The sequence below is a fragment of the Myotis myotis genome, unplaced genomic scaffold (genome assembly GCF_014108235.1).
Source record: "Myotis myotis isolate mMyoMyo1 unplaced genomic scaffold, mMyoMyo1.p scaffold_m19_p_5, whole genome shotgun sequence".
Lineage (NCBI taxonomy): Eukaryota > Metazoa > Chordata > Mammalia > Chiroptera > Vespertilionidae > Myotis > Myotis myotis.
In genome coordinates, this window is record NW_023416357.1 from 104,782,989 (window position 1) to 104,794,850 (window position 11,862).

The window sequence follows — 11,862 nt, forward strand, 5'->3', positions numbered from 1 at the left end:
CAATCAAAAAACACAAAGTGGTTGAGTGAATTAAAAAAAAATAAAATGCATTTATATGCTGCCTACAAAAGACTCACTTCAGGAGAACACACATAGACTAAAAGTTAAGGAATGGAATATTATATCCTATGCAGGTGTGAATGAAAAGAAAGCTACCATATGGCCCAACCATCCCACTGTGAGGTATCTATCCAAAGAAAATGAAAACACAAATTTGATGCACTATATGCAGCCTATGTTCATTGCAGTGTTATTTACAATAGCCAAGATATGGAAATAGCCAACGTGTCCATCAATGGAAAAATGGATAAATAAAATGTTACACACACACACATAATTGACTATTACTCAGCCATAAAAAAAAGAATGAAATCTTGCTATTTGTGACAACATAGATGGACCTGGAGGGGATTATGCTAAGTGAAATAAGTCAGTCAGAGAAAAACAAATACTACATGATTTTACTTATATTAAAATATAAGAAACAAACTAAACAAAAAAACTGAGTCATAAAGCGAACTGATTGGTTGTTGACAGGGAAGGGGAGTTGGGAGGGCAACCTGGGTGATGAGGATCAAGAGGCATAAACTTCCAGATATAAAATAAATAAGCCATGGGCAAATAAGTAAAGTGCAGCACGGGGAATATGGTCAACAACAGTGGACTAACTTTGTAGGGTGACAGATGGTAACTAGACTGATGTGGTGATCATTTTGCAATGGACACACGTGTCTAATCGCTGTTACACACCTGAAGCTAATATAACATTGTATGTCATTATACCACAATAAGAAAAAGCAAGAAACAGTTTAAACCCACACATCTCACCCATTTGAAACTGGTGACTTTCACAGAAATCCCGCTATATTTTCAATAATTCTGTTCTTAAAAGTCGTCGATAGGTCCCAAGGTCTGCAACGGTCCCTTATCTAACATGCAGGTGGCAGGTGTGATTTTTCACATAATTTTCCTTTGTGTGTAACTGCTTACATTCATGATATTTGCATTTTCAGGGCTGCTGTTGTATTATATCTCCAACTAACAGCACGGATCAATGGCTCAAAAATTATTCATTGAAGCATAAAAGTTGTGATAAAAATAAAACATTGCTGCATCTTAGAATAATGTCATGAGATTAATTCTGAGTGAGATTCCAGGGTGCGTTTAGTACTGGCAGGTAGGCATGCAGGGATGAGTGTTTGTGAGCCAGAAAATTACAATAGGTCAGGAAGATATCATATCATCTGAAAAGTAGTCCCGTATCTGTTTGCTCTTAGGCTGTGGTCCTTTAGAAAACTATGTCAAATAGCAGCATGAAGCTAAAAACGTTTTTGTGACCCCTTAGATAACACAACAGATTTCTTAGAACTACAACATATTGCTTTCCTATCCAAAATCAATTAATTTTATCATTAAATACACAGGAAACAGAAGAACGGCAGTGGCATAAATCAAAGTTGCTTTTACAGAAATAGCATGTACACGTCACATAATTTCCAAAAAGCTTAAAAACCAGTGGTGAGGTTAATATCTGTTTTGGAAGCTTGCTTTTTTTCCTGCAATGAACAGACTTTAAACAAACAAACAAACAAAAAACAACCTTCACACAAGATGTCCAGAACACCAATAATGAACTATCAGAAAGGAAAACTAAGAAAACAATCCCACTTACAGTTGCATAAAAAGACCCCAAAACCTAGGAATAAATTTAACCAGGGACATAAAAGACTCGTCCCAAAAAAATTATAAGACACTGAAGAAAGAAACCATGAAGATACAAATAAGTGGAAGCATGTACCGTGTTCATGAATCAGAAGAATTGACATCATTAAAATATCCACACTACCCGAAGCAATGTTAACTTCAACCCAACTCCTATCAAGATACCAATGGTGTGTTTCACAGAACTAGAACAAATATTCCAAAAATTTATATGGGACCACAAAAAAACCCTGAATAGCTACAGCAATCTTGGGGAAAACCCCCACAAAATTAGAGGAATCACGCTACCTGAAATCCAACTACTCCACAGGGCCACAGTAATCAGGACAGAATGTTACTGACGTAAAAATAGACAGATATCAATGGAACAGAACAGAGAGTCCAAAAATAAACCTACGCCTTTATGGCCAATTAACACTTGACAAAGGAGGCAAGAACAAACAATGGGCAAAGTAGCCTATTCAATAAATGATGTTGGGAAAATTGGACAGATATGTGCAAAAAAGTGAAACCAGACCACCTCTTACACCATACACAAGAATAAACACAACATGGATTAAAGATTTAAAGGTTAGACTAAAAAAACATAAAAATCCTAGAAGAAAACACAGGCCATAAAATCTCAGACATTTCTCATAGCGATATTTTTTCTGATATATCACCTTGGGCAAGGGAAACAAAAGAAAAAATAAACAAATGGGACTACATTAAACTAAAAGGTTTTTGCATAGCAAAGGAAACCATCAATAAAATGAAAGACATCCCATGGAATGTGAGAACATATTCATCAATGATACATCTGACAAGGGGCCGAGTCGGGACCCTTCAGTCCACAGGCCGACGCTCTATCCACTGAGCCAAACTAGCTAGGGCCATATCCAAAATTTATAAATAATTTATACAACTCAACACCAAAACAAACAATCTAATTAAAAGATGGGCAAAGGACCTGAATAGACACTTCTCCAAAGAGGACATACAGATGGCCAATAGACATATGAAAAGATTCTCAATGTCACTAATCATTAGAGAAATGCAAATTAAAACCACAATGAGATAGCACCTCACACCTGTCAGAATGGCTATCATCAATAAGTCAACAATGTGTTGGCCAGGATGCACTGTTAGTGAGAATGCAGATTGGTGTAGCCACTGTGGAAAGCAGTACGGAGTTACCTCAAAAAATTAAAAATTTAACTGCCTTGCCTGGACAGTGTGGCTCAGTGGTTGAGTGTCATCCCATACATCAGGAGGTCACCGGTTCAATTCCAGGTAAGGGCACATACCGGGGTTTGGGGCTCGATCCCCAGTAGGGGGCGTGTAAGAGGCAGCTGATTAATGATTCTCATCGTTGATGTTTCTATCCCTCTCTCCCTCTCCCTTCCTCTCTCTGAAATCAATAATAACATATATTTTTTTTCCCAATGGAACTGCCTTATGACCTAGCAATTTCACTTCTGGGACTATATCCAAAGAAACCTGAAACACTGATTCTAAAGAATACATGTGCCCCTATGTTCATAGAAGCATTATTTACAATAGCCAAGATTCAGAAGCAGCCCAAGTGTCCATCAGTAGATGAGTGGATAAAACAGCTGTGGTACATTTAATAATGGAATACTACTCAGCTGTAAACAAAAGGAAAGAAAGAAAGTCTTACCCTTTCGACAGCATGGATGGCTGTGGAGAGTATTGCGCTAAGTGAAACAAGCCAGTCAGAGAAAGACAAATACCGTATGATTTCACTCATATGTGAAATGGAATGAACAAAATAAAATAACTAACAAAATCGAAACAGAGTCATAGATAGAGAACAGACTGACAGGTGCAAAGGGGAGAGGGGTTGCGGGGCTGGGTGAACAAGCTGAAGGGATTAAGCAAAGAAAAAAACCACCTCTTAGACAGAGACCACAGTATGGTGATTACCGGAGGGAAGGGGGTGGGGGCGGTAGAAGTGGGGAGAGGGGGAATAATGGTGATGGAAGGAGACTTGACTTGGGATGCTGAACACACAATGCAATATTCAGACGCTGTATTATAGATTGTACACTTGAAACCTATATAATTTTATTATCCAATGTCACCCCAATAACTTCCACTAAAAAAACACACCTTCACACGAGATGTCCCGTATACCCCCAGCTCTGTGTCACAAGAGCAATTTGCCTTCACTTGAGAGGGGCAACAATGGGACTGGCAAGTGCCGCCCAGGCTACCCGCAGGGCCCCACCAGATATCGCAGGACGGCCGCCTGAGGTATGTGCCCGGTCTCCTGTGCACAACAGGAAAATGGGCTGTCAGGTTGATGAGACCACGTGAGTCTGTGAAGACCCGCCTCTGCTGCAGGACGTTTGGGAGGGGAGGGGGGTTGGGCAGCCAGCCCACGGGAGCTCCAGGCCCAGGCACCACTGACTTGTTTTTGGTGATTTAAGACACACATTGTCCCAGACGCTGTGATTGATGAGGGGCAAGCCTCTCAGAACGTGAAAGACATGTAAGCCTTCGCAGGGGGGTGTGGGTCTGGAGGACGTTCCTTCCCCACCTGGCACAGAGCCTCCGTCCCTTCTGCTGCTGGTGAGGAAAGGGCACGCGTGCGATGGGGATCAGAGCAGCGAGTGCCTTTGAGCAGGCAAAGTACTGGAGAAGCAGGTGGGAGGTCTGGGCATCTCCATGGAGGCTACCATCTGAGTTAGCTGTGTCTGTGACTCCAGGAGATAAGGGCTGGGCACAGCAGACAGCAGGAGAGAGCACCCCAGGATTTTGGTCCCAGCTCTGAGCAGGGTACCCAGCACCGCTCCAGGCAGAGGCTCCCAGGAAGGAGAGCGTATCATGGAGAGAGCTTCTCTCCCTCTCTAGGGCTGGGCAGGCATATGTCTCATTAGCCACCTCTGCCGTGGCTCAGACCCCACGTTGACTATGTGGCATTTCCATTTGCTCCCTGTCCACCAGCCCGCCGTCTCTGGAAGTGCAGGTGCCACTCGGCCCTGTAGAGTGTGTAGAGCCTCCAATGCCCCTCTCTGTTCCTGTAGCAGCAGCCCTGCAGCCTGTAGAGAGGGGATGAGGCGAATTCCCACTGACGCCTGGTACAGAGGTGGGTCTAGTCCGGGCAGCCAGGCCACATGGACCACTGTCGCTATTCGGCCCAACACTGACACCATCTGGATGGAAACAGGAATGAACCACAGCATCGCAGGGGATCGCTCATGAGCCCTGGCTGTTCCCCCTCTGCACTGACAGTTGGGCTGTTATAAAGGGTCTGACCCTATGCCTTGGACCATGGGAAAGTGGGGGGTGAACTCTCATGAATGAACCTTGTAAGGTCAAGATTTTTGGATGGAGATTTGGGTTCACCTGTAAGAGTCAGCGGCAGTCCTGTCTGCCTGTCATGCCCCAGCTCATAAGGAGCTGACCCCCTGCCCAGCAGGAAGCCGGTGCCCCAGCGCAGGTGTAGCCCGAGCAACAGACCCTTCAGTAGCCACAGCAGACTGGGGCACGGGAAACGTGGCCACAGGGCACCCAGGTTGGGGGCATATTGCCAAGGGCGCTGGATCGCCCTTGAAATACAGTGACTTGGTTAGTGCCCTGTTTTTTAACAAGCCTGAGCAACTGGCAAAGGAATCTGGGGCTGCCCCCTGGAGTCCTCACCAGGGGAGGGCTTGGTGAATTGACTACACTGGCCCGCTCCGCCTGCCTGAGGGTCTGAATGCACTTTGGTTTGCGTGGACGCTGCATCTGGCCTAACTCCAGCTTCCCCTGTCACCGTGTACACCAGGCTGTCACCATGGGGGTTTGGAGATACTGAGGACCATGGGTGGATACCCTCGCCAACAGGCAGTGCTCCAGAGTCCCATTCAAAGGTCCTGATACGCAAGACTGGGCCGCAGAGCGTGGCATCGAATGGAGAGTCTACGTGTGACCCGCAAGCATCGGGGTTGGCAGAAAGGAATAAGGGAAGATTACAACATCAGATTAAATTACTAACATGAAAAGCCCCCTCGGCTGGGGACTAAAGAACTATCCCAGTACATTTGGTTGACCAAGCAGGAGGGTCCATTGCCCCATGTGCCGGACTGGGGACCCTGCCAAGACACCCCACACCGTAAAGGTAAGGAAGGCACCCAAGACAGCCTTGCTCCCACGCTCACAGCGGGTCACGTGCTGCGGAGCACACCCAGGCCCGTCACGCCCGGGAGCGGTGTTACGGACTAGAATTTGCAACGGGATGTCCCGCCAGGGTGGGTGGGTTACTTTGTACCCCTAAGTGCCCTGAGTGAGGGGCAGCTACCCAGTCTCCGCTGGTTCCCCGTTGTCCTGCTGCAAGCTGACCTGTGGCAATGCATTAGCCCCGGGAGGGAACTGCCCGCACACCCCCTCGTGGCTGACAGTGCAGCCTCCCCTGGTCAGCATGAATGGAACGCAAAGCAGGTCAAGTCCTAAAGCTGCAGCCACCTAAGCATTAGGCCACAAGGGTAATTCTTACGGAAGGGGAGGCCCCGATGCAAGTTCCAGCCCTATACCCACCGTTTTGACTTTTGATTTCTGCTGCTCCTGTGGGGTCCGGGCACAGGATGGGCACCTGGTGAAAATACCCTTCCCCGGGCCCACTCCCTGCAACAGAACAGTCCAGCTCTTGGGTATGTGAGCAGCTGCTCCTCTCCGGCTGGTCAGGATTGACGGAGTGGGAGCCGCCGCCCCACGGAGCGGACCAGACGGCTCCAAAGCAGTACATTCAGGAGGAACAAGCCGGGACCAGTCCTCTTGATTCAAGGCAGCCGGGAGAGAGCAGCGTGTGGTTGAGACCACCTGGGTGGTCCCGGGACTGAACCCCGTTAAGGCCTCTGTAGACACTTAAGATCCTGGCAGGTGGGGTGGAGATCTACTCCTGTGGCCCCCATGTGAGTCCTCTGACCTGTTAAACCTGCACCTTGCAACCTGGATGGTCTCTCTTTCTTCAGTCTCTCCACGCCCACAGCGTAGGGGGCGGGGCTGGTTTCAGATTTTCCAGGGAACCCCAAGATTGAGAACCAGCCCAGTGTCTCCCCCCATCTTTCTACATCAAGGAGGTAAGCGCCTCAGACACTCCCTTAGACCCCATTGGCCAGGGGTGAGTTAAACTACGTCCCCCGGCTTCACGGAACGCCAAGCAACGGGGCACCGGCCTTTTGCAGGCTTCGTGTCAGAGGGAGCTGCGGCCGCCAGGACGAGGGTGGCAGGGCCACCCCCCTGCCTGGTGAATGTCACGTTGGAAGAATAAGCTGCGGGCAACGCTCCTTTATCCAGGAACAGCTCGGGCACTGGGTAATGTCAGAGGTCTCCACGGGAGCAGCGATGGCGAGTCAGTCACTTTACACGGGATTCGCTCACTGACGTGGGAAGCCTGAACCAGCCCCAGGCTTTCGTGCAGCACAAATGCGAGGGAGAAGCGCTTGATGGGTTTTGTTTATTGCTGACCACCGAGGAGCAAACAGACGTCTGGTTGTTGGTAATGAATGGCCGCCCTGTGCGTGGCGGGAAGGGGTGGCATCACCGCTGGGGGAGCGCTGGCCCCCAGGGGCCGGCCTACGCACACTTCATTTGCAGAGGGAGGGGCAGGGCAGCAGTGCGGCTCCCACCTTGTCAGTGCTGACTCGGGGAGAGAATTGTGAATCTGACCAAATATGGCCACTGGCTGTTCTGTATGGAGAGGTAGGCAAGTGGGAGGCCGCTCTCATACTGAAGGCATGTCAGGGACAAATGCGGCTGCGTGAGATTTTGCTTTTTATTTCAAACTGTGACAAAATACACGAAGCATGAAGTTTGCCTTCTTAACCATTTGAAGTGTACACTTCAGGCGTGTCAAGTACATTCCCTTCGCTGTACGACCATCACCACCGTCCACTCCAGGACTTCTTCAACTTGTAAAACTAAACCCCCGCACCCATTGGAAACCGCTCCCTTTGATCCCGCCCCCAGCCCCTGGCAACCGCCATTCTCGGCCCGTCTCTGTGAATTTGACGACTCTCGGGACCTCAAGTCAGGGGAATCTAACCGTGTTTGTCTTCTTGTAACTGGCTTATTTCACTTAGCATTATGTATTGTTCAATTACTTTTTTACATATAACTGTAATGGTTCTAAGCACCCAAATTCCAATGGGGGTGTGTGTGGGGGGGGGGGGGGGGGGGGGGTTTTTTTCCCATCACCGAGCAATTCTTCAGCACCAGCCGGGTGTCCTACAATTCAGCTCAATCCGGACCCTCTCTACCCGGACACAGCGTCAGGTTCTGCAGGTTCGGGGCTCAGTCCTGCGAGGCTGCCCCACTAGATGTGGGCTGCAAGCCTGGGCTGTGTCACCTGTGCTGTGACTCGCTGGCTTAGACTGAAGGCTCCAACGACCCCCTCCTTGGCTTTGGCTAATTCGCTAGAATGGCTGACGGCACTCAGAGAGACATATTCCTGTGGACGGCCAGCGTAGTCTGGCTCAGGGACAGCTCGTGGAAGGGACGCGCAGGGCAAGGTTTGTGCAAAAGGCCCGGAGCTTCCGTGCCCCCCGAGGGGCCGCTCCCCACAAATCCTCCTGATCTCACCGCCCCGGACGCTCTCTGACCCCATCCTAGTGGGTTTTGTGGGGCTTCAGCACACAGGCCCTGCTGATGAAGTCACTGACCGTTGGTGAGTGAAGCACTCTTCAGCTCCTCCCGCAGGAAGCTGGGGGTGGGGCTGAAAGTTCCAGCCCTCCAGTCACATGGTGGTCTGTGCAACCAGCCCTCACCCTGTTTTCAAAAGTCACCTCATTAGGGTAACAAGAGGCACATTTATTTACTGCTCTTGCTATGGACCGAGGGCCTGCTGCCCTATGTGTGCACAGGAGCCAATGCTATGACATGGGCTTTTGAGGGGAAAAAAAGAAGAAGAGGTTATTGCTAAGTTGACCAGTAAGGAGGAGGCAGAGCTCAGATCCAGGGCTCAGGCAAGTTTTAGGGGTGATGGGGAGCAGGCTGGTGCTCGAAGTGCTGGCAAGGCCGGTTTGATGGAAGAGTTTTGGAACTTGGCCATTTATGGTAAAGGGGCTCCAGCACTGGATCTTTCTGGACAATGGACCCTTTGCTTCTGAGAGGGTTCCGGCCTTCAGGTCATGTCCTGGTCTTCTGGTTCCATCATGGTGGTGGTGGTGGTGGTGGTGGTGTGTGTGTTGGGGGGGAGAGAAAAGAGGGGTTTTGTCCTGGGTGCACCTGGAGGTCAAAGTTCTCTCCTTTTTTGCAGACTTGGGCCGCATGACTTGCAGTTTTGGCCTGTTGTCTCTGAAAAGCAACTCAGTACCTTGTTAGAAACAAGGACCAGTTTGAGCTGGTTCTGCATTTATTCGCTTAGGACTTAGGAAATTCCAAGAGTTTTAGGAGCTCTGTGCCAGAAAAGGGACAACGACCAAATACATATTTCTTATTATAAGTGGCAATATCACGGGCTTTAAAAATACTTAGCGAGGCGGTGCTTCTCCTGAGTGTGGAACCCCCGGGGATACCCAGGAGGAGGCACCTCACTTACAGCAACTGCTGGAGGGGGCGGGGCTGGGCGCCTTCTGCACCCAGCCTGGGAGAAAGACACTTCCATGCAGCCCGTGGTTTTTGCAAGCACTTGCTTGTCTTTTTTGCAATTTGACCTTATTGTTCTTTAAAAATGACTGGGCAACAAGTCTTTTGCTGAGACAAGTGATAATATAATTGAAGCAAAGGTGGAAATCTTTACAGTGGCCGAGTCAGCAAAATGCTAGCCTTAAGCCTTGCTTTTGAAGGGAAGTCCCAAATTAGAGATTATGTGTGAAAGGTGATATCATTCAAGGTCGTGTCTAGTCGATGAGGTACGATGAAGATGAAGAAATGAAGAGATCTTTAAGTTTGGGGGTTTAGGAAAATCATTAAAAAATTATTCTGAGCCCTGGCCAGTTTGGCTCAGTGGATAGAGCATCGGCTTGCAAACTGAAAGGTCTCAGGTTCGATTCCGGTCAAGGGTACATGCCAGGGTTGTGGGCTCAATCCCCAGTGGGTGACTTGCAGGAGGCAGCTGATCCATGATTCTCTCTTATCGTGGATGTTTCTGTCTCTCGCCCCCTCTTCTTTCCTCTCTGAAATCAATAAAAAATATATTTTAAAAAACTGCCGAAACCGGTTTGGCTCAGTGGATAGAGCGTCGGCCTGCGGACTGAAAGGTCCCAGGTTCGATTCCGGTCAAGGGCATGTACCTTGGTTGCAGGCACATCCCCAGTAGGAGGTGTGCAGGAGGCAGCTGATCGATGTTTCTCTCTCATCGATGTTTCTAACTCTCTATTTCTCTCCCTTCCTCTCTGTAAAAAATCAATAAAATATATATTAAAAAATATATTTATAAAAAATTATTTTGAGCCAAAACCGGTTTAGCTCGGTGGATAGAGCGTTGGCCTGCGGACTGAAGGGTCCCAGGTTCGATTCCTGTCAAGGGCATGTACCTTGGTTGTGGGCACATCCCCAGTGGGGGGTGTGCAGGAGGCAGCTGATCGATGTTTCTCTCTCATCGATGTTTCTAACTCTCTATCCCTCTCCCTTCCTCTCTGTAAAAAATCAATAAAAATATATTTTTTAAAAAAATTATTTTGAGATTCTAGACACAGACAGAGGTTCACCGATCTACGGAACTGCTGAAAGGGTGCTGTTTGCAACAGACCCCTTAGCACAAGAGGGAGAAAGCTGTTGTCCAACTTGGCCTTGATCGTGTTAAAGGGCAAAATTCCACCAAGCACCCTTGGAGATCCGATGGGCTTTGCTAAGCGACTCATGAGTCAAGCAGCACCCCATCTAGCACCCGAAGGGCGGTTTCCTTGGGAAGGTTTTTATGGGAAGAGGGTGTGGCAAAGAAGTTAGTAGTAAAAGAAAAGGAAGGATTCTTTTTAGCCAGGACTTCTTTCCAGGCGGCTTGTCTTCCTTGCGGGTGGGTGGAGGAGGCCCCTGTCACAGATGACCTGGCTGGTGCTTAGCCAGAAAGTCTCGGCTGGTCGCGTGAGACCGCTTCTGGGAGAGGCTGCACCTGCAGTCAGGGCAGGCGTTCGCTCTGCGTTTGGTGTCATGGGCTTTTAGCACAAGTGACTCGATTGGGGGCTGGGGTTTTCTCTCCAACAATAACCTGCAGGAAGTAGGAAGGTTCGCCTCGGAGCCTGCAGTTGCAGTCCCCGGCCCAGTCCTTGCCAGGGCACCATCAATGCCCCTCCCAGCGTCTAACGGATCTCCTCTGTCCATCGAGTATCAGCTCAAGTAACTGGGGCTAAAACTTTTGTTTAGAAAGCTATTTTACATTGTCTACCCTTGACATTTAACCTACATTTGAAGTGTTAGAAATAACTGTCATAAATATATGCTTAGCATAGCATGCCACGGTTAGGGATTCTGACATATATTTTCACCTTCTAATTCTGGGCTCTTATATAGCGGACCTTTTTTCATGTTGTTACAAAGCATCTATTTATGTTTAATTGTGTGATACTTATAGCACACAGAAAATTACAGAGAGAGAAAATAGCGACCACACATTTACCTGCCCCTCCCTGATTTAACAAATTCGAAAATATTCAGTGCTGAATGTTAAATTTAAAGAATGCCAGCAGTGTCCTCCCCGCCCCACCAGAGGCGGTCACGCTTCTGACTTCGATCTTCGTGGGCTGGTGGCACCTGCTCCTATGAAAGGACTCATACATTATGCCTGCGGTTCCCGGCTTCTTTCGCTTAGGACACTGTTGAGACTCACCCATGTTGTCACATGTATCTGTGACTTACTGCTCACTAGTAAGTCCGTGGGTATGAATTTACCAGCTTGGTTCTACTTCTTTCAACAGCACCCTGGCCCATGTCCCTCCTGCCCCTCCCCGCTGGATATTTTAATATTTGTTAAATCTGGGAGGAGCAGGTAAATGTGTGGTTGCTACTTGTTCTCTGTAATTTTCTGTGTGCTTTAAGTATTACATAATTAAACATAAATAAATGTCCTGTAACGTTAAAATATATGAGAAAATCCCTGACTGCTGCATACTATTTTAAGTATATATTCAGGACAGTTATTTCTAACACTTCAGATGTAGGTTAAATGTCAAGTGTAGAGTAGTGTAGGTTAGACCTGAGGGGTGGTCTGCCCCTCTCCAG